The sequence below is a fragment of the Numida meleagris genome, chromosome 5 (genome assembly GCF_002078875.1).
Source record: "Numida meleagris isolate 19003 breed g44 Domestic line chromosome 5, NumMel1.0, whole genome shotgun sequence".
NCBI lineage: Eukaryota > Metazoa > Chordata > Aves > Galliformes > Numididae > Numida > Numida meleagris.
This window is the reverse complement of record NC_034413.1, coordinates 69,791,950-69,815,827: the sequence shown is the minus strand read 5'-3', so window position 1 is coordinate 69,815,827 and position 23,878 is coordinate 69,791,950. Positions and strand designations below refer to the sequence as shown.

General features: G+C 49.8%; 1 long non-coding RNA gene across 2 annotated transcripts; it reads left to right on the top strand.

The window, feature by feature from the left end:
• On the top strand, positions 5,288–18,810 carry LOC110400483. Of its 2 annotated transcripts, none has more exons than XR_002439885.1 (3): positions 5,288–5,645; positions 6,763–6,823; positions 16,813–18,810. It is a non-coding gene; the product is annotated as an uncharacterized LOC110400483 (long non-coding RNA). The 2 variants fall into 2 exon arrangements; XR_002439884.1 differs by lacking the exon at positions 16,813–18,810 and adding an exon at positions 8,927–9,306.

Below are 23,878 nucleotides of genomic sequence, written 5' to 3'. Positions count from 1 at the left end.
GGGCTGAGTTTGGACTCGATGTCCCTTGGGGGATCCTTCCAACTTTCCATTGATCAAAGTGCGGAACTGCCTCCCAAGTTTCTGACAATTAGGGTCATTTTGAAGTGAAGAAAATCATCCGCCTGTGTTCGTTGCGTATCATGGACTTTGTACAAGGAATCCCTGCAAACAGGAATCCTGCAGCTCCTCCCGTCCGGAGTGCTGGGACTCTGAGATGGAGAACTGCAGAGCAAACCTGTGAGCACCAAAATAGCAGCTCGTTTCGTACAATAACGGGATGCAGTAAGTCATTCCTGAGACACTTGGGCATGCATTTAATGTGATAACTCGGAGATAAGGGGAAATGATTCAATGACCTATTATTTTCTCATCGCAGCTGAAACAAAGAATATGGAATAACCATTTGACCCGATGATATAAAAAAGAGTGAGGGAAACTCGCAGCGTGGCCTGAAATTCATCATTTCCTCCAGCGTGAATCATCACCCCTCTACGTGGGGATTGGACTGGGAGCGGCTCTGCTGTGCTGACAGAGGCAGAGAGAAATCCCACTTACCCATTTCTCACATTTAAATACCTCCAAGTGTTTCCTAAAGTGAGACCACAGAGAATCGTCCTTACGCCAACAACAGCAGTTCCCCCTGCTGACTCTGCACTGCTTGGGAATAGCGTCATTAAAGCTTCTGGAGTGATTTGCCTGCTGATGCCACGAGCCCGCCCGCTGCGATTTGCCAAGCACTGAGCATAACAGATAACACCGAGCAAATCAAATAATTGGGATTCAGTTCCTGCGAGAAGGAGCCCTCATTACACCCAGTGTTCCGCACACAGGCAGGCTTTCCTGCATGTGCACATGGAGTACCCATAGGCTTAGAGGCTGGGCGCTGGGGAGGTGACCCAGCACAATTTCTGGGATGCGTTGTCCCCAGCACAGGGACCATCCCTCACCAGCACCATGGTCACGCTGCAGCGGGGCTTTGAGGACAGATCTCTGGGGATGTTAAAATGAACCAGGCTGGAGCAGGTGCCCGTGGGACTGCTGGAGCGCGTCCCCTCGGTAGAAATGTAGGTCTCATCAGCAGAGAGGACTCTGTTCTGACACTCACTGCTAGCCTTTGTAAATATAGCTCGCTTTGCTCTCTTTTTGTACCCGATGAAAAGGCTTCAGCAGAGCCAACGTGGGAATGACGCGTGAGCAAGGGCCGCCAGGAGCTCTGCAGAACTAAATGGGGCTCCTCCCGGGAGCGAGCGCTCCAAATCCCAGCCTGCCCTTCAGTGTGTGTCCCATATACTGATCTTCTTTGCTTTTCCTATCCAGGTCACCTCCGCTGTCTAAGCACCCTATTAAAAATGACAGACATTGCCTTTAAGTTAATTCTGCCAAGTTTCTGCCTAAGCAGTCCTTGTGTCGCCAACCCTTGCAGCGTCCTTGCCTATGAACATCAGGAAGGATTTTTTGTCCAAGCCAACGTATAGCTGCCTCCTTGTACCATAGGCAGAGGGTGACCTGGAAAGCGATGCTCCCGAGCTTTGGAGGCAGCTTTGTGCTGCTGGGGATGCTCTTGCAGCCGTGCAGGGCTGTGCTTTAGTTATTCCCTTTGTAAATATAGAGTCCTCGGGGCAAAAGATAAACTTCCCGAGCATGTCTTGCTGCTCCAGTACTCACATCCTCTTTATTGATTTTTTTTTTTCTTCCCAGATGCAATTCTGTCTGGTGATGCCATTGTAAAGCAGTACAGCTCTTTCTGTGCTCGCATGGCAAATTGCACCCAAGCAGGTGCCCGGCTGGGCTTCTTCCATTACTCAGTAGGTTCATCCCAGCACAGACCTGAAATAAGCAGCACAACTCATCGTTCCTCCTAAGTGCCATCGTATGCTTTGAATACCCCAAGCCCCACTCAAGGGGAGCTTCATGCTCAGTGCCACCACTGATGGTGCAGATCTGTATGGGGTTCAAACAACTCTCCTGGTCATCTATTACCATTTCTTGCATGATTTTCTTTAGCATAAGCTAACTTCCTGGGAGATCATAGAATCAGACGATATCCCAGTTGGAAGGGACCCTCAGTGGCTCAGCTCCTGATGTTGAGATGCTGCCATAGAATCACAGAACCATTAAGGTTGGAGAAGACCTCTAGGACACCCCAGCCCACCCCACCATGCCCACTGAGATGTCCCTCAGTGCCACATCCCCACGGCTCTGGGACACCCCCAAGGATGGTGACCCCACCCAGTCTGTGCCAGTGCCTGATTGCTCTTTCAGAGAAGAAATTGCTCCTGATACCCAACCTGAACCTCCCCTGGTGCAACATGAAGCTGTCACTTCTCATGCTGCTCTCTCAAAGTGACAGGAACGGGAAGGATCTCACCACGCTGCCTTTCAGTCCCCTGCTTGCATTTTATATCCCCGACCGCTCCCATGCATTTATTAAGTGAATGTCTGGAGCTGCAGGGAAGCACTTGCACAGGAGCTGGGTGAGGAGGAACCTTGCCATTGCTCTATGGGAACACCAAGGGCCCTTCGTGAGGGTAGCACACTGGTGACAGTGGCTCTGCAGAGGTGATGTCCCCCAGTTTGATATGGCCACAGGGTGCAAAGAAGCACAGGAGAAGCAGGGTGCTGGGCACCACAGCAAGCAGCAGGCAGGCGGCTGCAACCTGCTATAAATAGTGCAGAGCCGAGTGGTGCTGCACGTGGCCGTGTGAACAACCTACAGAGCGAGCCGGAGGAGCAAAGGAAGAGCTGTGCTATATTTATACCATGTGTAATAAAACCGAACACATGAAAACAATGACGGAGGGGCTGGAAAATGCTCATAAAGGCAAAACTCAGGCTGTCCTCTGCAGCCAGAGGATGGGGATGGCTTCCTCCTGATGCTAACCCAAAGCAGCAGCTCCTCGCAGCTCTTCCCTAGGGAGCAGGGCTGGGAGCACTCAGGGTGCATCTCATCCTGCCCAGGGGCTCAAGGGCAGGGAGTGACAGCACCCAGGGAATGGCTGTAAACCAAAAGAGGGGAGATTTACGTTAGGTGTTAGGAGGAAATTCTTTACCCAAAGGCGGTGAGGCCCTGGCACTGCTGCCCAGAGCTGCGGTGCCTCATCCCTGGAGGTGACCGAGGCCATGGATGGGCCCTGGGCAGCCTGAGCTGGGGGGCAGCCAGCCCATGGCAGGGGTGGGGCTGGGGGTTGTGAGGTCCTTTCCAATCCAATGATTCCATGGTTCTGTGAGATGTAAGTTCCCTTCCAATCCAACCATTCTTTGGTTCTATGATCCTTAAGGTCCCTTCCAACCCAACCATTCTGTGGTTCTATGCCTCTATGAAATAAAAGTGTGCACCCACATCAGGACGCTCCTCGCTGGGGGCTGGGCACCAGCAGCACCATCCAACTTTTGCTCTAGGACCAAAGAATAATCCCAAGGGGAAAACACACACACACACATATGCCATCACCATTTTCTTTTTCCCTTCATTTTTTACTCTGGGTTATGCAAACAGCGCGGACAAAACGGATGGTTGCTTTGTGCTGCTCTGCTCTCGGTATAAATAGCTGCTTAATGACTTTCTGAAAGCAGGGGAACATCTGGCTCATCTCCACGCTGCCTCTCAGCCAGTGAGAGTATGGGTGGTGTGCGCCTGGTGCTGGAGGGAACTTCTCCCCCTCGTTGTGGGATGCCTCTGCCTGCACCGCAGCCTCCGTGTCCTGGATGAGGCCAACCCCAACCCTGTGATTTATCCTCCTCGCCGCCTGCTCTGACACTGCTAATCTCTGAGAAATGTTTGAGCAACCCTAACGTCTGGGGCTCATGTGCCGCTGTCTCAAAACCTTTTTGGTTCCCAGCTGCTGCCAGTGGTCTCCTGGCCAATTGGAGGGAAGTTAAAGGGAAAAAATTCCCAGCCTGTGTCTGCATGTAAGTCATTCACTGTTTGTTTAGCTTACGGTGGAGCCAGCAGTGCAGGGGTCAACCTGGAGCTTGCTGCTGGCTCTGCCTCCTGCTGCACCCACGCGGCCGTGGCATTGCCTGGTGGTGGTGTGGGACTGGAAGTTGGGATGCTGGAGGGACAGCACACCTGCAAGCCAGGGGGAAAAGCCCCCTATAATGTGGCTTGACAACAAGTTTGCATTCCTTTGAGTTGTGTTTCTTCCTCCTGCAAGATTTCTCAGCACTTCCCTAAGAGTTTTCCACCACAGGTACCCCCGTGCCTATTTTAACCCAGCCAGGTCGTTGCCACCACCTAACCCCCCGCCCACTCCAACACATGGAGGTGGTCAGAAGGGGCCCCACACAGCCCCAAGCCCTTCTCCCCCTCCCCAGGCTCCTACCACAGGGCTTGCAGTGACACTGGCCTATACATGGCGCCTTGCATTGCTTGGTCAAAACAAAAACAAAATTCTGGGAAAATACCATTTGGGGCATAGTGAAGAGCAGAGAACTGAGAAAGAGGAACCCACGTTCTCCCACCACAGAACAGTCTCCAGCTGTGCACCTCAACCCTTGCAATGCTTGTTGCCCCTTTTGACTTCTTCATGAGTTTGGTAGGAGCAAGAATCAATATTCAGCAATGCATGCAGGAGATGTGTTGGCCAGGACAACTTTTATTTGCTGCCTCAGATGAAAGCAATTGTCATATCAAGCAGAAGAGCATTAGCTTGGGGCATTTTGAGTTAACCAAGTGCTCTTGGCATCTTGTTCCTCTACTTTTTAGTTTCGGGCTGTCTCCTAGCACATTGTCCCTGGAGTCTGGTGGCACATCCTATGGGCTGGAAGAAGCAGCTGGCCATGCCCCCTATGGTGCTCCATCACCCAGACCTGGCTGTCCGTGTTCCCCATGGTTCCCCATCACCTGGGCCCAGTGCCCCCTCACCTGATGTTCTCAGTATCACCCTTGGGCAGGGGCTTTTCTCACACATCTTTTCCCACATGGCTTTCCAGGAGATGTCTTGAAAAAACATTAGAGAGCCTTTGCAAGGTCCTGAGAAGCTTTCTGTGCTATTCATTTCCATGCCTTGGAGCTACCTAGCTCTGGGAGGCTTTGCTTACAACAGCTGGCAAAACAAAGCCAAGGGAGTCGCTTCCAATAATCCCAGCAAAGCAAAACTCTGCAACAAGTATCAGCATCACTTGCTGTGTTCTCTGCACAAAGTTTTAAAGCGTGAAGACCTCATTATTCCTCCTCCCTCCCTTGGATAATGAGGTCTTTGCACTCCAAGGAATCGCAGAAGCAGGGAGGAGTCCTGGGGTTTGGGAGGCAGGGCAGCGTGCCCTGACCCATAGACCTGCCTGGCTGCTGCGTGAGGTCTCTGGGTAATAAGAGCACAGGAAATGAGTGCTTTTGGCGTTCTCTTGAAAAATGTAAACTTCTTGTCTGCTGCTGGCTGTTAGGCAATAGGGAAAGCGGCTGCTGCTGCTTGGGGAGGGGAGAATGGAGCGAAAGCAACGCCGGGGCCGTTAAAATGGACAAGCTCTGTCCCACTCAATGGATTCTTATGTTTTACAAGTGACGCCAGGTGAACTAGTGAAGGGCTGCCACAGGAAGGCACAGCAAAAGGGAAGATACCCACTGGAGGATATTCATGGGTACACCCGAATGATTCCTCAACAACAGGATAAGAAGAACTCATCTCCAGAATCACAGAACCATTAAGGTAGGAGTCCATCAGCCACATCTGCAACCCGTAGCCTGTCACACCCAGTGCAGCCTCTGTTTCTGCGGAGCGATGGGTGGTGACCAGATTGCAACACAGAGGGCTGCTGGTGCAATGTTTTCCTTGCAGGCTTCGGATATGCTGTTATCAACATTGTGCTCATGAGGTGCTTATTCTGCTCTTTTTAAAGCTTTTTATCCAAGTTTCTTTAAAGGTTTTTTAAAGCTTTTGTTCCTGGGTGGCTCTGTGCGCTGAGATGCATGTTGCAAGGTATCTTCTCCACGCACGCCATCCTATAGGATATTTTCATTTTGGACATAAGTTCCACTTCATGTCTATTCAAAATGTGTATATAAATGAGAGTCAGTGTTAAGTTAAAAAAAAAACAACTGAGAAAAAGGCATGTGGTAACACATGGGAGATCCCGCGATGGGCGGAATTCAAAAACACTCCGATGTTACATGATGGCAATTAGCACACACAAGTTGGTTGTTAATTTTTCAGCACAAATTCTGATGGGGAGCAATTAGGGGCAGAGCTGGAAGCAGACACAGCCACGAGGAATTCTGGATCCCAAAATAAGAGGGGAAAATGATGGAAATATGGGATTCCTTGAGTTGGACTTGGGGCATCTCCCAGCTCCTTAGTCAAGGGCACACGGGTGAGCTTTGCTGGCTGCGGAAATAGATGTTGCATCCAGTTTGCATGGAAGTTTTAGTGCAATTTGAGTTATTCTAAGTAGTTATTAGTGTAATTGATGCTTTGCCAAGGCACTCAAGTGAAGGTACGGGCCCACCACTGCCTCAGCGCCATCAGTTGGTGCCCATTCTATTGCTAAGAGACCCCAGGCACAAGCAAGAGGCCGGGCACCAACCTCCCCCAGTTCACTGAGTTCCTGCTTTCATCAGAGCTTTATCGGAAACATCTGATGCCAATTAGACGTCAGTTAGCTATGCTGATTGGGGCAGGAGAGATGGAGATAAAGCATTAGCTTCGGGTGATTTATTCTGTACTGGGCCTATTAGGATGGAGTCTGTGGGTTACTGTTACCTGCTGTGTTTTACACCCTTCTGTCAGGTAGAAACCTAAGATGATGTGTGCATGCTGTCCTTTGCAGAAAGTAGCTGTTGCTGGAGGGAGAAGAGGACTTTGCTGCCAGAGCAGGACCATGAGCCCTGGTGAGCAACTTCCCACTGGCACATGCGGGTGGGAGTGCTGGTACCCAACTGCTGCCCCAAGCTGGGGAGGTTTCAACCAAAACCAGGCTGGAAACTCCTGAGAGTTCTGGTTTAGGGGGAATGGTGGCTGTGGGTCAGTGGTTGGACTTGGTGACGTTAGTGGTCTTTTCCAACCTTAGTGATTCTCTCTATTCTGAGTTTCCCTATGATGCTGAGCTATCCCTGCCCCTTTGCTGGTGCCTATGTTGGCTGGGCAGTTTGCAGATAGTATCCTCCAGGTGAGGTTGGGTCCTCCATGTTTTAGGGAGGAATGTGAAAACAACTAAAGGTGCTTCCCTTGGATTGGGTTGTGCAACGTTCCTGTAAGAGCTGGAGGGCATCTTTTACAAGGAAGAAAACACAAGAGGCCATTAAAAAAAAAAATTTAAAATAAACCTCCGAAGCCCAAGACAAAGCATGGGTTTCTCATACCAACTGCAGGGAGACATTCAGCTGGGAATAATGCATGTTTCTGACAGCACTATTCACTCGCCCCTGAGTAAATAACTCCTTAATCCCTATCCTAGCAGAAATTTATAGGAAAGATTAGCTGAGCAGCTTGCTCTGAAGCATAACAAAGCCTGTGCCTCTCCAGCAAGGTGGGAATGGGACCAGTGTGGCTCTGGAGCAGCCCAGCATTACTCTGCTCAGTGCTGTGTCCATCCCCACCCACAGAAGCCTGGTGTCTGCTTATTATCCTGCAGACTTTTTTCCTAAGGTGCCTTGAATGAGTTATTTCACAACTGGCAAAGGGCAGGAATCGTGCTGGTGGGAGGCACGGAGTCCTGGGCTGCAGGGAGCTGGGAATTTCCCCCAAGGCTCTGCTTCAGATGGAGAAATCGTTTTAAATTTCTCCAAGTTGAAATGTTCCAAAAACCCTGGTGCTGGCAAAAGTGTTACTGGGATTTAATACCTTGCCTGTTATTTTATATTGCTGTATCTATTTGAGGCCACTCATCATGTCATCATTTTCTCAGAGAACTCGCACGGAAACGTGTAGTTCTCAGCTCTGTGAAAAGAGGACATTTATTCAATTAAAAGCAGCAAAGAAAGCCTTCTGATTAACCTAAATCCAACTATTTTCAGCACTTCCCAAGGCCAGGTATTGCTGGGAATAGGACACAGCTAAAGCCTCCTGTTAGGGGGAGATGAGGCCAAATCACAGAATCATTTTGACGGTCCACCTCCTCCCAGGGCTGGCGTGCAGAGCTCAGGCAGAGGGCTGGGCTGTGTGCAGGAATACTGTGTGACCCTTTCCTGAGGCCTAGCTCTGCCCATCTGAGGGCTTGGCCAAACCCCATTTAGATCAATGAAAGCTTTCCTATCGACCCCTGCGGGCTGGCTGCTTGGGAAATGAGGCCGAGCCACCTGCTTTCAAAGGTTGGTGTCCATATCTGAGTGCTGCTGATCAATAGCAGGAAATAAGGCATCACATGTGACACTTTCCCTTTTGGATGGACTTGGGGTTTCCTTCATCTGTTGCACCAAAGAGCAGCCCCTGGGCTTGGGGCACGCGTTAGCGCTGCTCTCCCAAAGGAGTGCAAAGAAAAGAAACTTAAAGGAGGGATGTTATAACAAAGGTGTATTGATGGATAATCCTGGTGCTTGAACTGGTAATTAAATGCAGAATACAAAGTGCAAGCACAAGCGTTGGTGTGCTGGGTTGCTCTGGCTTGCTGCATTTAGGACCTGTTGCTTCCCCTCCTGCCACAGCAGTCAGGGATGACCGCCCAGACCTCGGGCTTGCAGCAAAACACTTAATTGCTCGGGTCTCTCTGTTCCTCAGTACCTGAAGCTGTGATGAGAAGCTTGTATTAATTGGCAAGTAATTAAATCCGCTCTCACAAAAAGTTGGCTTTTGCCCTGCTCCTGTTCCTTTTTAATGAAAGGCAAATATTTAATGCTGTGGCCAAGGGCAGTGCTTCTATATCTGTGCTGAAAAATGTCACAACCCAGCCAGTTATACTCAACTTTGCCAGCACTTAGAGATAATACAACCAGACACATGAGCTGATTATATTACCTCTTTTTCTTGTTTTCCTTCCTTTTTTTTTTTTTTTTTAGTTCTATGGGAACTCAGGAATACGTGGGCAAAACCCAGCTCAAAGCTCATTTCTCAGCTTGGAGGCTGCTGCCTGCCCACTGCCTCAGGCACACTGGGACTGTCCCTGTGCTCTGCAGGCAGAGCAGGCTCCTTCCAGCAGCCCCAGCTGTGCTCTATCTGAAGGACCACACGTGTGATGCTGTTGCCATGTTCCCAGTGCTGCACGTCTCTTCTCTTGTCCTCCAGACGTTATTTGGATAAAGGATTTCTGATGGGTAAACCAACACTCTCAATAATCCCCTGCCTTTTTCCTCAGTAACAGGGACCTTGTGTGATTGCAGGTGACTATTTCCTCCTTGCTGGCACCATCCTTTATTTGCATGCTTCTCCATCCTCTCTAGCACCCTGTCCGTTTAGGAGGAGAAGGGCAGAGGTTTTCTTTCTGTCTAACTCTTGCAGCTTATCTTCTCCAGCTCCCTGGGAGGGATGTTTTGAGCAACACCTGCTCCTAATGAGCAGCCTGATGACCCACCTGGAGCCTCAGGTTGTGTTGAATGGCAGCAGGTGGAAGCACAGCTGGGGGATGCTGGTTATGGATTGGGAGTCAATGTGGATTTACCCTGCTCATGAGTGAGGCTTCCCATCTTCTTGACCCCTCACTCTGCTCCACGTGTGGCTTCACTGCAGAGAAGGTCTCCAGGATGGGCTGTGCTTGATGGTTCCTCATTCTCTATTACCTTACCACATAAGGTTTCTCAATGTTTACTTTGCTCTCCAGGCAAACATGGAGGAAGAAATCTTTGGTTATTGAAAGACACTGGGAGGTTTTAGGGGAAAAGGCTAGGAAGATAATGTTCATGCACGTTTCTTGGGCTCTGACCAGGGGAATATTTTCAATGGATTTGAAAGGAGGCTGAGTGGGATGGGTGTTGCCATCTGCTCCCAGGTAATGGCAATAGGATGAGAGGTGTTGGCCTCAAGTTGTTCCTCATACATGATTTGAACTTCCTCTGGCACAATTCCTTCTCTGAAGGAGTGGTCAGGCACTGGCACAGGCTGCCCAGGGAGTGGGAGGGGGTCACCGTCCCTGGGGGTGCCCCAGAGCCGTGGGGATGTGGCACTGAGGGACGTGGGCACGGTGGGGTGAGTGGGCTTGGGGATCCTGGAGGTCTTTTCCAACCTTAATGATTCTATGAATTAATCTCCATGGGCAGGCACGCTGCTTATTGCATTCATCTCACGAGGGTCTGTCAGCCTGAGTAGGTCGCATAATGCAAAACTCCCAATATTTTGACTTGGCTCCTCACCACGTTCTCCCAAATGTGTGTGACAGCACGCAAGGGATGGGTTGTTTGGTTTTTTTTTTTTTTTTTTTTTCACTTCCAGAAGACTGTGTCACTGCAGACTAACATTGCAAAAATATTTTCTCACCAAGAACTGGCGCAACGGGCCAGGATTGCAATAGCATCCCAGGGGTATTTCTGCTAATGTCCATGAAGGAGGATTGAGAGGGAATGGCCTCAAGTTGCATCTGGGGAGAGTCAGGGTGGGTATAAGGAACAATTCCTTCTCCAAAGAGCTGTCAGGTGCTGGCACAGCTGCCCAGGGAGTGGGGGTCACTGTCCCTGGGGGTGTCCCAGAGCCGTGGGGATGTGGCACTGAGGGATGTGGGGTGGGTGGAGTTGGACGTGGGGACCTTAGAGGTCTTCTCCAACCTCAGTGATTCTATGATTTATTTAACATTTTCCCCTGGAGGGGTGGCAGGGGGCTCCCATGCTGCAGTAAGGGGCTGGCTCCATCCTGCTGCAGCTGCTGTCAGGTCTGGGCTCTTGACCTGTCCTAATCCATTCTGAGATGTGGATGGTTTGATTTTGTCCAAATATTCCTCCTGGCCAGGGAGCATCTGTGATGGAATTGGTAGGGGTTTGTCTTAATGGCTGCAGCTTTGGGCAGTCAGGGCTGTCTCCGGCCAGCTTGCGTGTATGTGATGCCTTCATTATAGCTTTCACTTCCTATGTCAATAATGGAATAATATTTCAATAATAATTTAATATAATACCCTCTAATCGAATAGTCTGTCTCTCAAAATCTCATTTGGAGCCATTTGCCTCGATTACATCAGCCAGAGTAGAGGAAAACGAACACCTAATCTATAAATCAGAAATTCTTTGAGCTGCTGATTTAGTTCTCTTTTCAGAAATGGCCAGTTTGCAGAGAGAAACACCTTTTTGGTGAATTCAGAAGGATCCCTTGGTGCAAGAAGCGGTCCTAATGCATGGAAAAATCAGGCACTTTAGAAAGCTCCTGTGCCTCAGTGACAGCAGCACAAGCAGCTGAACAAAAACCACCCCAAACCAGAGTCAGTGCATCGCTGCTTCTGTATTATTCATGATCGGGGGGGCACGAAGCATCTTGGAGGGCCCCCCCATCAGCAGGGAAATGCAAAGCACTCTACCTGATCCCTGTAATAGGCAATGTGTGCCTGTAGGCTGGAGTGTGATTTCCTGGGCATATTCCTCCTAATTACACACGATCTCTTGGGTTAGAACACAGCTAAATCTGTTGATTGTATCTGATGGCAGGCGAGAATGCGGACATTAATATTAATAATATTTCCTTTTTGTTTTAAGTAAGTATTGTCAGACTGGGTGGGATTCAGCTGGGGGTTGCTCCGCTGCCTTCAGTGCTGTTACATTTGCCTGCTAAATAGGATTTTTGCAGCGATGAATCAGATACATCTGTAAAACAGGAGATAGTGGGGCAAGCATGCTGAAAATGCCTGGAAATCCCCAAAACACTGCAGATTTACCCCAGAATGGCTGAGCTCATCCCCAGCATGACCCTGGCTGCACTCGGTGGCTTGTCTCACTGATGTGATGTTAGCATGTGAGTAGCATGTTCAGCAGTGCCCACATGGCAGCAGGCTGCACTTGCAGACACACTGAAGTTTTTCACTCACTTGCATCTTTTGCATCACTCGTACCAGAGGCAGGCACCCCGTGTAGGGGCTGTGCAATGGAAGAAAGCCACAAACCCAAGCTGAATCCTGGATGTTGCTTGTAAATAGAACCCATAGACCGTATCACAGGCAGTTGTTAAGCAAGCTGGAGCATTACAGCTTTCTTAAGCGCAAAGGCAATAGCTGAGTTTCCCCATCCCGCTGTGCAGGTAGCAGCTTCAGAACCGCTGTTATGCAGAGCACCTGGCAGCACCCTGCTCCCAGCTCAGCCTTGTGATCCACAACCAATGCAGAGAAGGGAAGCACGGCCCCAGCGCTGCAGTGCGTGAGGTGTGAGGGTATGGGCTCTGGTCTTAACAAAGTTGTGTTCCCCTGAATCATAGAGTCACTAAGGTTGGGGAAGATCTCTAAGACCACCAAGTGCAATCCCACCAACCCACTGCCCACGTCCCTCACTGCCACATCCCCACTGTCCTTGAACACCTGCAGGGCTGGTGACCCCCCTACTCCCTGGGCAGCCTGCACCACTGCCTGACCACTCTTCCGGAGGAGGAACTATTCCTAATATCCAACCTGGTTCAATGTGAGGCCATCACTTCTCATCCTACTGCTGTTACCTGGAACCAGAAGCTGACCACCCCTTTCCACAGCCTCCTTTCAGGAGTTGGAGAGAGCCATAAGATTTCCCTTGAGCTTCCTTTGCTTCAGACTGAGCACCCCAGTTCCCCCAGCAGTTCCCCACAGGACTGAGCTCAGCAGCAGGGATGTTCCTGGCAGAGCTGCAGCAGCCAGCTGAGACTCTTCCACAATGAGATCCTCAGCACCTTTGGCTTTCTGTACATTAGACAGAACCGTATTCCTGCAGTAGGAAGCGTTTCTGCAGCAAGCCAGCTAATCTTCTTGTTCCAAATTAAAGCGTGCTCTGAGCACTCTGCGAATCAAGTGTGACAGCACATGTATCAATTGAAAATCATTGTTATGGTGATCATTCCAGGCTGGACTGTACGAAGAAGACAAATACTGCTTTGGGGAACAGCAAGTAGGTTTCTGTTGCAGAGAATCATTGCATCCAGGTGTTTCTCTTCAAAGGCATTTATCTGAGTCTGTAGATGCATGCAGGAATCCACTCTTGTGGTGTGTATAAATCTGACCGTGTGGGATCAGGTGGCATTTGGTTCTAAAAGAGCTCACACCATGGGTTGGCTGCAGACCTGGGCAGTTCCCCACATTCCTGTTGTGCAGGAGCGGAGGAGGATGCCCTGGGACCGGAGGTGCATGGGAGGCGTTTTCCCCACAGCAAAATCTCCTTTCTGCCTTTGGGAATCTGCTTTCTGCAGGAGCCAAAGGCTCGCCTCATGCTCTGCCCACCATTGTTATGGGCTGAATCAAAGGGTTTTCAGCTCTGGGATTATTGTGGCATGAAAGCCACAGACTTGAAAACTGAAAGATGCAATTCAGCTGCTGGTATATAAATATGCAGAAATTATAGCTCATTCCTAATCTTAATTGAGCACCATATGATCTGCATTCACTGCAGTCAATTTGGAAACATTTAAAAGCTATTTTGATGGCTGTTTTTACAGTTACTGATTTGTTAATGTGTGTTTTGCAAATGCAGTTTTGATTGGCTCATCTTAATTTGCCAAATGGAAGGCACTTCTAATAAAGCTAAAAGGAGCGGAGAATTTCATTTGACTTCGCATTTTAATACGTTGGCTGGTGTTTATTTTTCCACTCCAGCCTGCGTAGGGAGAAGAAGGGGTTTGTGGTGAAGAACACACCCAGCCATTAAGTACTTTGATGTATTTGAGGGAAAATATTGTTTTTCTGGTGTGGCTGTCTGCCGGTGAGCGTGGCGCTGGCTGGGTGGGAGCCAGGTTACCAGCAAGGGTTGCTCTTCCAAAGGGATGAGGCCAGTGGTGCTGAGGGGGAATGGCCGGGCAGCACCAGAGCATTGCCACCATGCAGCCTTCCATTGGTACAGGCTTGGGGCTTTGCTCTTGGCCTTGTCCCAGCTTTGATGTACTTTGTCCTCCTGGTAGCACATAGACATGGTTTGTGGGTGCAATTGACAGCATCTCCCATGTGCTGGTGGGGAATGGAGGCTCCCAGGGGAGTTTGGGCTCCAGGTCTCCCAGCTTGTGTAGTTCCACATCTGTGCTGGGGAGTGGGATCTTGGCATTTCCCCCACACTACAGACTCAAGTTGCCATGAAGCCTTTGATTGCCAAAGTTCTGCATGTTTCCAAATCCCATTCCTCTGTCCTGATTTACTGCTCTGGAGAAATACAAAAGAGCAAGTGATCGCTATTTGTTTTATCCCCAATAAATTTTTCAGTTCCTTCCTAGTCTCAAAAACCAGGCAATGGTTGAGACCCAAGCATCACGCTGCCACAGCAGCAGGAGGAAGCCTGTGCCCTGCTGCAGGAGGCTCAGCAATGTAAAGGTTCTCCTCTTTGTGGTGACCCCACCTCCACCCAGATGACCGTGGGAACAAAGCAGTCCTCGACAACATCAAGGCCATCTCTTCTCCCCCTCCTCCGACACGTCATTTGTTGCAGGCAGTGATCAGATCAGCTGTGAGGGTGGGTGGCAGGAGCTCAGGTTTTTCTGGTCTGACTCGAAGGATCCACAGTTTATCAGAGTGCTCTGCTCCTGCAGGCACCACATCAAATAGTCTCCTCCACCTCCTAAGATAGGAGTCACCCACTGTCTTCTTAACTTTCACAACCAGCCACCGAGGCAGTGTTTTGGTCTTTCGAGCCTTGCTGCTTTCTTCCAGACCTTACAGGGCTCCTCCAATTCCCACAGTGTTCTTGCATTGTCTGTGGCTTGCAAAACGTTTCTCCTCAGCCTAATACTTGGCCCTAAATGGGCTTTGAGGACAGTGGCCAGATTTTCTCATGCTTTGCTTTGCTGGTAAATTAAATTTTGGTAAATTAAATGCACCGAGCTTCTGCACTCTGCTTTGCTCCTGTAGAGTTCAGTTGTTCTTGGCCGTGCCTGACCAGAGAGCTGTGTCCCACATCACGTGTGAGGTCTGGTGGGGAGGTCTAATCCCCTGTGGCTAGGCAGAACTCTTCTCCTCATTCATTTCCAACCAATGCCCTCTTATCATGCGGGTCGCAGCTTTGTTGTGGGATCCCAAGTGCATTTCACACTATTGAATTTCGTCTCCTCTCTGCAATTCCCGTCCTCGAGGCCCTCTAGTTATTGATGTTTCCCCTTAGTTTTGCGCCATCAGCAGATTTCATCACCGTGCTCCCATTTTTTATTACTTTTTATAACCATTAGTGAAAAATATTAAACAATGCTGCTTGCGATGCGGATCTGCCAAGAAATGACTCCTCTGCTCCTCTGCCTGCCACCTGCCCTTGCTCAGGTTCCTCCATCCCTTCCAAACCCATTCCTTGTCCCACCTCCTCCCTGCGGTACCACACGAGACGCTTCACTGAAGCCCAGGTAGATGCAATCTCCTACATTCCCTTTGTCTCGGAAATCCATTATCTTAGCCAAGGCAGACACAATTAACCTTTGTTTCACCTTTGCTCCAGTTTTATATCATTTTCCATTTACCTCTGCAACTGGAATGGCTCCTTCCGTCATACATTTTTTTAAATAAAGTCAGATTAGTCGGCCTTTAATTATCCAATCACCATTTTTCTTAAGTGTCGGGATTACATATGCTGGGTTCCCATAAAATCCAGCAGCAGTCTCTGGGGCAGCAATCCAACCCTGCAGCTCCTGTCTCCTGAGGGGGGGGGGTCCAAATCACTAAGATAAACCACGAAGGACCATGCACGGGTGTTTCCTTTGCCCTTCACAATAATGTTTCTTGTGCTTTCTTAAAGCTTTATTGCTGTTAATAGGTCATGAATTAGAGGTAATAACTTCAGGAGCTTCATTAATTTCCTTACTGGGTGAGAATGAAAAAGGTGACCCGGATAAGCCCATAGCATTCTGGATATGCTCATCAATCTTTTGAGATTGAACCTCTTTGTTCCTTTTTACAATGCTATATTTCTTCCCCGTGGCTCAGGTAAAAACGCTTCATAAACCTCTTCAGCAGAGTCTAAAATACACAGAAGTGAGTATTTTCACCTCTAGAAATCCGAGTTCAAATTTTACCTTTAGCAGTAAGTAAAAATAAGAGATGTTCTTCGTGACTTTATGTCTTCATAGGAGAAGTGCTTCAGCATCTTCATGGCTCTCCTCTGGTCCTGCTCCAAAAGATGCTCCGTGTCTTTCCTATGTTGGGGACCTCAGGCATGGACACAGTACTGCAGATGGGGCCTCATGAGGGCAGAGCAGAGGGGGACAATCACCTCCCTCGTCCTTCCCATCACCCTCATTCCTCATTTCCAGGAGGAACTAGCACTACTGAAAGGCGTAATGTGTGATAGTTAAAGCCCGTGTGTGGCCAAAGCATCCCACCTGCACCCAGGGAAGCTCAGGCACAAGGGAAATTGCTAAATCTAAAACACAATTCGAATAAAATGCCAAGTTCCACTTAGCATCGGGGAGCAGCAGGGTGCTTCTCTGTAACAGCAGCATCCTCTTTCTGTCTGGGGATGGGATATGCAAGAACAGGGCTGCTTCCATCCCTGCTGACACAGGGAGCCTGCAGCCCCAGCAGGCCTTGCCTCAGGCCAAGGGCTCCAGCTACCATCCAGGGACACTTGTCCCATTCATCCAAGCTGAGTGTGCCGAAACCATGCAGTGAGCACAGAATCTGTATGTTTTATGAGTCCGTCACAAAGATGACGTGGGGAAGATGCCTAGTGCATGAGCAATCTGCTGATGAATGCAAAATGTGCATCGGGCTGCAAGGAGAGGGACCAGGAGAGAATTAGAACTGTGTTTCCTTCTCTCTTCTTTCAGAAGCCGGTTATTTAAAGAAGGAACACAGGGTGGACCACTTGTTAATGCATTTTGCTCACATTGACAGGTGTTTTGCTGCCGAAATGAGCCTGCACTTGAAGCCCACTTGTAGAAGCAGCTCACCTGCAGAAGCAGCCCTGCAGCAGGCAGCCCAAACCCAGCCCTGCAGCATGCTGCCTCGGGGCAGAGAGCACGTGGACCTGCATGCAGAGATTTGGGCTGGGTGCTTGCAGAATGACGTGCACGTGGCTGGGTGTGTGCACCAGCCCTCCCGTGGTTTTCTCTTCCTTGGACACAGACACACCGGGCAAGAACTCCTAAAGCTAACAGGATGCTTGCTTTTACATGGCAGCATGCCAGAGTGACCAGGAAAAACTACTGACTGCTGCGTTAGTCACCGCTGAACTCAAATATAAAGATATGAGTGCCTTGCACGGAAGGTCGTGTTGTTCCCATACCGCCATCATTCACCTTGGCATTTCCTACAATAAAGTGCAAAGCACTGGGGCTTTGCCGCAGGATCAAACCCTGACAGCTAACGCATTTTTTTCCCCTTTTTCCTCCCTAACGTGCTAAATTTTTTCCTCTTGCCCCCTTTTGGCAGACAGAAGTGCTCCTGGGGAGCGTGCTCTATAGGGGATGGCTGGAGCACAACAAGCATCGTCTGCCCCAGAGATGTCTCGGCCCCAGCGCGGCAATCCCAGCAGATATTTAGCTGGAGAGGTCACCTGGAGCCCAGCCATGCTCCTGCGGTTTCTTCGTGCTATTTTTGTTGTGCACAGAGCAGAGGAGAGGCAATATTTGTACGACCGGCAGCTCAAAGGTTATTGGTTTTGCTCAACATTTGTTTTTCAAATGTAATACTGCTGTCCCCGCATTACTGCCAGAGGAGTTTCAAAACCTGGCTCGGAGCCTGTGGATTTCCGTTCTGTGCTAACAGCCCGCTCCAAGGAAAAGTGCACAGGATGAGTTTCCTGGAAAAGCATGGGAAAATTTCACACCAAGCCTGCTGGGAACAGGAGGTGAGCACGGAGATACGTTGCCTGCAAAGGGACAGCACCCAGTGCATCATTCCGAGCCCCATCTCGGTGTCACAGCTGATAGAACCTCAGGTGGAACGGTCCCAAATTCCCCCTTTCCTTGGAGGTGCTGCCTGTGCCCATTGACAAGGGATGGGGATTGCACACGGCTCCCACACGCAGCTGTCGCAGCACGAGCCGACTATAAAAGCACCATATGCTGCTCCGCGCCGCGAGAGCTGCAGATCACCGCAAGAAGCCCTTTAAATATTCTGGAATTTAATTACGAGACTGTCGATGCTTTAAACACAGGAACGCATAATGTCTAACGCAAAGGAAGCTCATCTGGAAGGTGCTGGGAGGGAAAAGCCCTGGAGGGTGCCGCGTGCTGGTATCGTGGGATGCACACAGTGGTGTCACCCGTGGGTAGGAGATGTGCCCTGGTGCTGGGATGCTGAGCCACCCGAGTTACCTTAGGCACACGAGCACCTGTGAGGTTGCTTAGGTTTGACCCTTGTAAAAATATCTTCTTTCCTAAAACACACTGGTGTGCACTTGCACAGCTCAACCCCTTCTCCGTGTCACCTGCCCTGTGGTGGTAGGAAAATGGTTATTATCTTCCTCTGTGTGACATGCCGTAGGTGTTGTGTCTACAAAAATGAAGCTGTGTTTAACATAGCAGTGTGATTATCGGCCTAATGGCAGGAAGAGAAGACGCCTTTGGGATGAGAACCAAAGCATGGCTCTTGCAGAATGTCCCCAGAGAAGTGTCCCTGTGCCCAGGACACCCACCCAGCAGGTCTGCTGGACCTGGGGCACCAGCAGCAGAGTGCATAGCAAACCCATTTGTCATAGATTGTTCCTATCTTCCCACTTCAGTTAACATAAAGAACTCAAATGAAAGAAGACAGAATGTGTATTTTCCAAGCAAGTAAAGAAGAAAGTGCTTGGTAAAGACTTTGGTCAGGCTGAATATTAGGAAAAATTTCTTTTCCAAAGAGTGGTCGGGCACTGGCACAGCTGCCCAGGGAGTGAGGTGTAACCATCCCTGGGGGTGTCCCAGAGCCGTGGGGCTGTGGCACTGAGGGACGTGGGCAGTGGGTATGGTGGGGTGGGTGGGGTTGGACTCGGTGATCCCAGAGGTCTTCTCCAGCCTTAATGGTTCTGTGACTCTATGATCCACAAATAGAACTGGACTAGAAACTCAACCCCAAGAGCCCAAGCCCCCTCTTGGCTTGTAAAAGCTGACGATAAAACAACATTCTTCTCCATTAACCACAGAGGAACAGTGGCCAGATCTGCATGGTGCACTGCTGGGGCACAGCTCTGCTGCTGTGGATGCTGAATGCTGACTGCCTGCTCAGCACTGTAAAATGGAGCTGCTCAGGGCATGCTAGGGCAAGCGTTGGGGATATTGCGATGATTTTGGCTTCAGCAGCACCACCAAAGTGGTAGATCCATGCCCTGAAGAAGGGGATGGGTGGTGAGGCGCCATGCAGATGTAGGGAAATGATCTGCAGCACTTGGTGCTTGTGGGGCACATGGAGCTCGGCGAGGCTGGCAGCTGATTTAATGGAGTGCAGCATGTCCTGTATCACTAACCCGCTGCACATCGTCAAATTAGCGTTGCAAATAAAAACCACATTGGCCTCATTTTTTAACACGATTTCAAGAGGGAAAATAGCATTTGCTGGTGAAGGTGGTATTTGCTTTTCTGAAAAACAAAGCAAAGCCTCTTCTCACCCCTTTGGAGTTTTGGCTCCGTTCGATTCTGATCTGCTTTGGCCCTTCCTTGTTTTGGGGGATGCATACAGAGAAGGTGCTGGAAATGATGTGCATTGCTGTAGGAAAACAGTGAGAAATAGGGAACGGCCACAACGTCACCATGTGCTACCCACTCCAAAAACACCCCTGAAACCAAGCCCGGGGCATTTTCTCATTTCAAAAAGTACTTTTGAAAGGAGGAGGTGCTGCGATCCCTCACGGAATGCAGAACTTGCTTGTGTGGTTCAAAATAAACCGGCATCTGTGCTATTTGGACCGCTGCCACTTTCCTCCTTATCGGGCTCGCTCGCTGAAGGGTGACTCAGTGCAAAGCCAGCAGCGCCCCAGGACTCTGCTGATGTCATCGATTGCATCACACGGCTGTGGGGCTGGGAGGGGGATTCCTAGTGCCTGCAGGAAGGACAGAGCCCTCCACCGTGTCCTCACCTGTTCTGCACTGGGGGACAATGCTCCCTGAATTCAATAGGAATGCTGCTCCTTGCTGCTGGCATTGCACTGCTGTGGGCAGCATTACTTCCGGAGGCTTCCCCAGCAGAATGGGAGCTGGGCACTGCGCTGCTCCTGCCCGTGGGATGTGGAGGTGTGGGGGCAGAGGGGGCACTTGACCTGAGTCCCAGGATGGCATGGAGCAACTTGCACATTTGCAAACACTTCAAATGGGGTTTCGCAATAAACAAAGCTGGTTTCTCCACCCTGCTGAGCATGGATGCAGTTGTGGGAAAAATCCCCCCCTGTGTTCCTGTAATGACCGGGTTCCTGAGTGTCAAGGGGCTTCCCCACCAGGAGCCATGCAATGGTGCTTGAAACCCTTTGCACCTGATGGAGCAGCCCAGTGGTGCCTGTTGCTTCCTGCTCCCAGCCATGCCACTGTGGCCAGGCACCAATCATAGCATCATGGAATCCTTAGCATTGGAAAAGACCTCTAGGACCCCCAAGGCCAACCCCAACCCATCCCAACATGCCCACTGACCATATCCCTCAGTGCCACATTTCCATAGTTCTCAAACACCTCCAGGGACGGTGACTCCAGCACCTCCCTGGGCAGCCTGTGCCAATGCATTGCCACTCCTCCAGAGAAGAAATTGTTCCTGATACCAACCTCACCCTCCCCTCGTGCAACTTGAGCCCATCACCTCTTGTCCTATCACTGATACCTGAGAGCAGAGGCTGACCCCCACCTCTCTACAACCTCCTTTCAGGGAGTGATGTCCCCCGCTCAGCATCCTTTCCACTCCCCTAATTCAACACCAGCAATTCATGCCCCACCAGGGAAATGGGGAACTGCCCCATGCTGGGTGGCACCTGGAGGAACTCCAAACCCTTGCAGTACCTGTTGTTAATCCTTGCTCTATTGCTGGGCATTGGATAGAGGACAGAGGAGATTTCCATGCCAGGTCCCCCCTAGAACCACACGAACCACGGGTCGCACCAATTGATGTGGTATATATAGCGGGAGAAAAGCTATGCAAACATCGAGGGAACCAGGCCTGGCTCCTGCAATTATCTTCCCTTACGAGAGGTTATTATATCCTTATAATTAATTGTGGGCTCATGCCAGAAAAAGTACAACTTGCATGGACAAGCCTTGGAGGGAGGAAGACCTGGGCTGGGAAGCAGATCTGTAGGAGGAAGCATTCTTTTCCCACGTCGAGGAGCAGCAAGACAAGTAAATTCAGCGCTGGAATTTCGCTCCATACCTTTTATGGCAAAAAAAATGAGGCTTAGCTTTGATTTGCAAATACATGTTCCAGCTTAAATCCAACCTGAGCTTTAATACACAGGGAAGCACAAGGGCACCCGCTCGCTGAGATGTGCTGAGCACAGGCTTGTGGGAAGGGAAAGCACAGCTCAAGGCTCCCACAGCAGCACGCTGATGTTGTGGCTTTATCTGAGGACAGGGTTCAGTTCTTATTACTCAGTCTTGCCTTCAGTATGAATTAACGCAGCTAAGTAATTAATTTTTAATGCATCCAACATAGGCAGCAAGGCGTTTGGAGTGAGCTCCTGCTTGCTCCCTTCCATACTGGGCAACGGGGAACTTTGCAGTGCCTTCCTCTGAAACTTGCTTTGTTTGCTTGTGGCTGGGCATGGTGTGCAGGGGCGGGGAGCGCACATGGAGGCGAGAAGAAGCAGTTTTACCTTCCTCAGGACAACTACAGTGAGTAGGTGGTGCTGCAGCCAAAAAGACTTTGCAGAATAGTTCTACAAAGCGTTCTGCTTCCAGCATATCGATGTTTCTGATGGAAAGCCATTCTGCCAGAAAATCTCCCCCCAGCTCCAGGCTAGAGTTTCATACCAAACAGTTTTACTGTCTCCCCAGCAACTGGGACTGCTGATCCACTACAATGAATTTCCATAATTAACCTCCAGGAACCAAAAATGAAAACTATTTGTCTGCAGGGTGTTCTCAAACAACAGCTAGAAACCATTTCATTCTGAGCCAAATTCAACAGGATTTTCTCCACAGATTTCAAAGGATCTTCAGATCAGTTTGGTTCAGATTCGAGTTCAGATCCACATCAGCGTAATACAACTTTGGATGTTGCTTTTTTGGTTTTTTGTGGTTTTTTTTTTCCCCATTTGGGATGGGGCTTTGAAAAAAAGAAACTATTTCTTTTTGTTAAAATTGAACCCTATATTGTCGTCATTGCACTCCGATGCCCATGGATACACAGCGCTTTGTAAGATGCTGTGCTGATCTCATACGAGGCAGGAATGCAGAACAGCACGAGGGATTCAGGCAAAACACACACGTTAAAGCTGTGGGTTCTGAATCTGGATTTTTGGCTTTCCTGCTTGGGGAGGGCTATTTCATGCACCACCCTACTACGGGAAACGTCCTTGAGATGCATTGTGCTTTCATGGATGGTAGAGCACCCGGCCGTGCGATTTGTTCCTACTGCAAGCACTAACAGGTCATACATAATGGAACAGCAAAGCAGCCACCACTGGATTTGCATGAGATTGTGTTTATCCAGGAGTTTTCCTGCCTTGGCTGCATTTACCCAGGAGGAATAGGCCCTGTCCTGGGGGAGTTTTGATTTGAGGCCAAGGGGCTGTGAGCCACAGCAGGAGGGCACTGAGCCCTGAGCCCCTGCTCCGCTGCTTGTCTTGGTCCTGGCATTGCACTAGGCTATCTCAAAACAGTCCAAAAGTGGGATTAAGACATATATGTGAATAAGGCACATCATTTTTGGTACAAACCGGAAATGTTCAGGTGTCACAAAATGCAGGTGTATCTCTGATGGCAGGATGGCACTTAAGGCTGTCTCCAGCTCCCTGAGAGGAGGTTATGGCAAGGTGGGGGTTGGCCCCTGCTCCCAGGTAACAGTGACAGGACTAGAGGTGATGGCCTCAGATTGCATCTAGGGAGGGTCAGGTTGGTATCAGGAACAATTTCTTCTCTGGAGGAGTGGCAATGCATTGGCACAGGCTGCCCAGGGAGGTGGTGAAGTCACCCCATTCAAGAACCACGGGGATTGTGGCACTGACGGATATGGTCAGTGGGCACAGTGGGATGGGTTGGGTTTGGAGTTGGGGATCCTAGAGGTCTTTTCCAACCTTAATGATTCCGCAGCTCTATGGGAAGGGAGTAAACGTGGGAGAAGGGCAACAGCCTCCCATGTGTTCTCTGCAAATGGAGACAAGCAGCACAGCCAGCATCGCGGCAGTGCTCTGCCAGCGAGTGCTGGAACACAGCTCCAGGGTGTGCCAGGTCAGCCCAGATCACACAAGACGTGGAATTCCCACTCACATCACAATAATTACAGTATGATTAGTACTGCAAAATATCTTGTCGTCTGTCCTAATGCCCTGCCTTGTGTCATTAAGGGATTTTGGAATAATGTTAGAGTGCTTATAACACTGTGAAAGCAAGGCCACCAGTTCCTGAAACCTGGAGTAGCTGAGCTTTGTTTCTTTCCCACTTGATCCTGATCGCTCAGTGAGCTGTTGGTCAAGTGAGAGAGAGGTACTGATGTCTTGAGTTAATTTTACATATTTATGTAATTCTGTATCAGTAGCACTTATTTTCACAGTTGCCATTGTTCCCACGTAGCTGTTAAACCAACCTCATGACGCAGGACTGAGATGCTCATTTTCCCTCTATCACCATCAGTTTTAAACCCTCCTTGGAACAGAAGAAAACGAGGCCCTGGTTTAGGCTGCCAAAATCCCAGTCCCTCCATGGTGACCCAACCCATGCACCTTCTGGCCCTTTGATTTCTGTGGACTTGGGGGATCCCAGCCAGCAAACACTCACAGGTGCTGCAGGCTGCTTGGACCACATTTTGCACAGACAATCACTAAGTGAGATTTTTTTATTTCCTA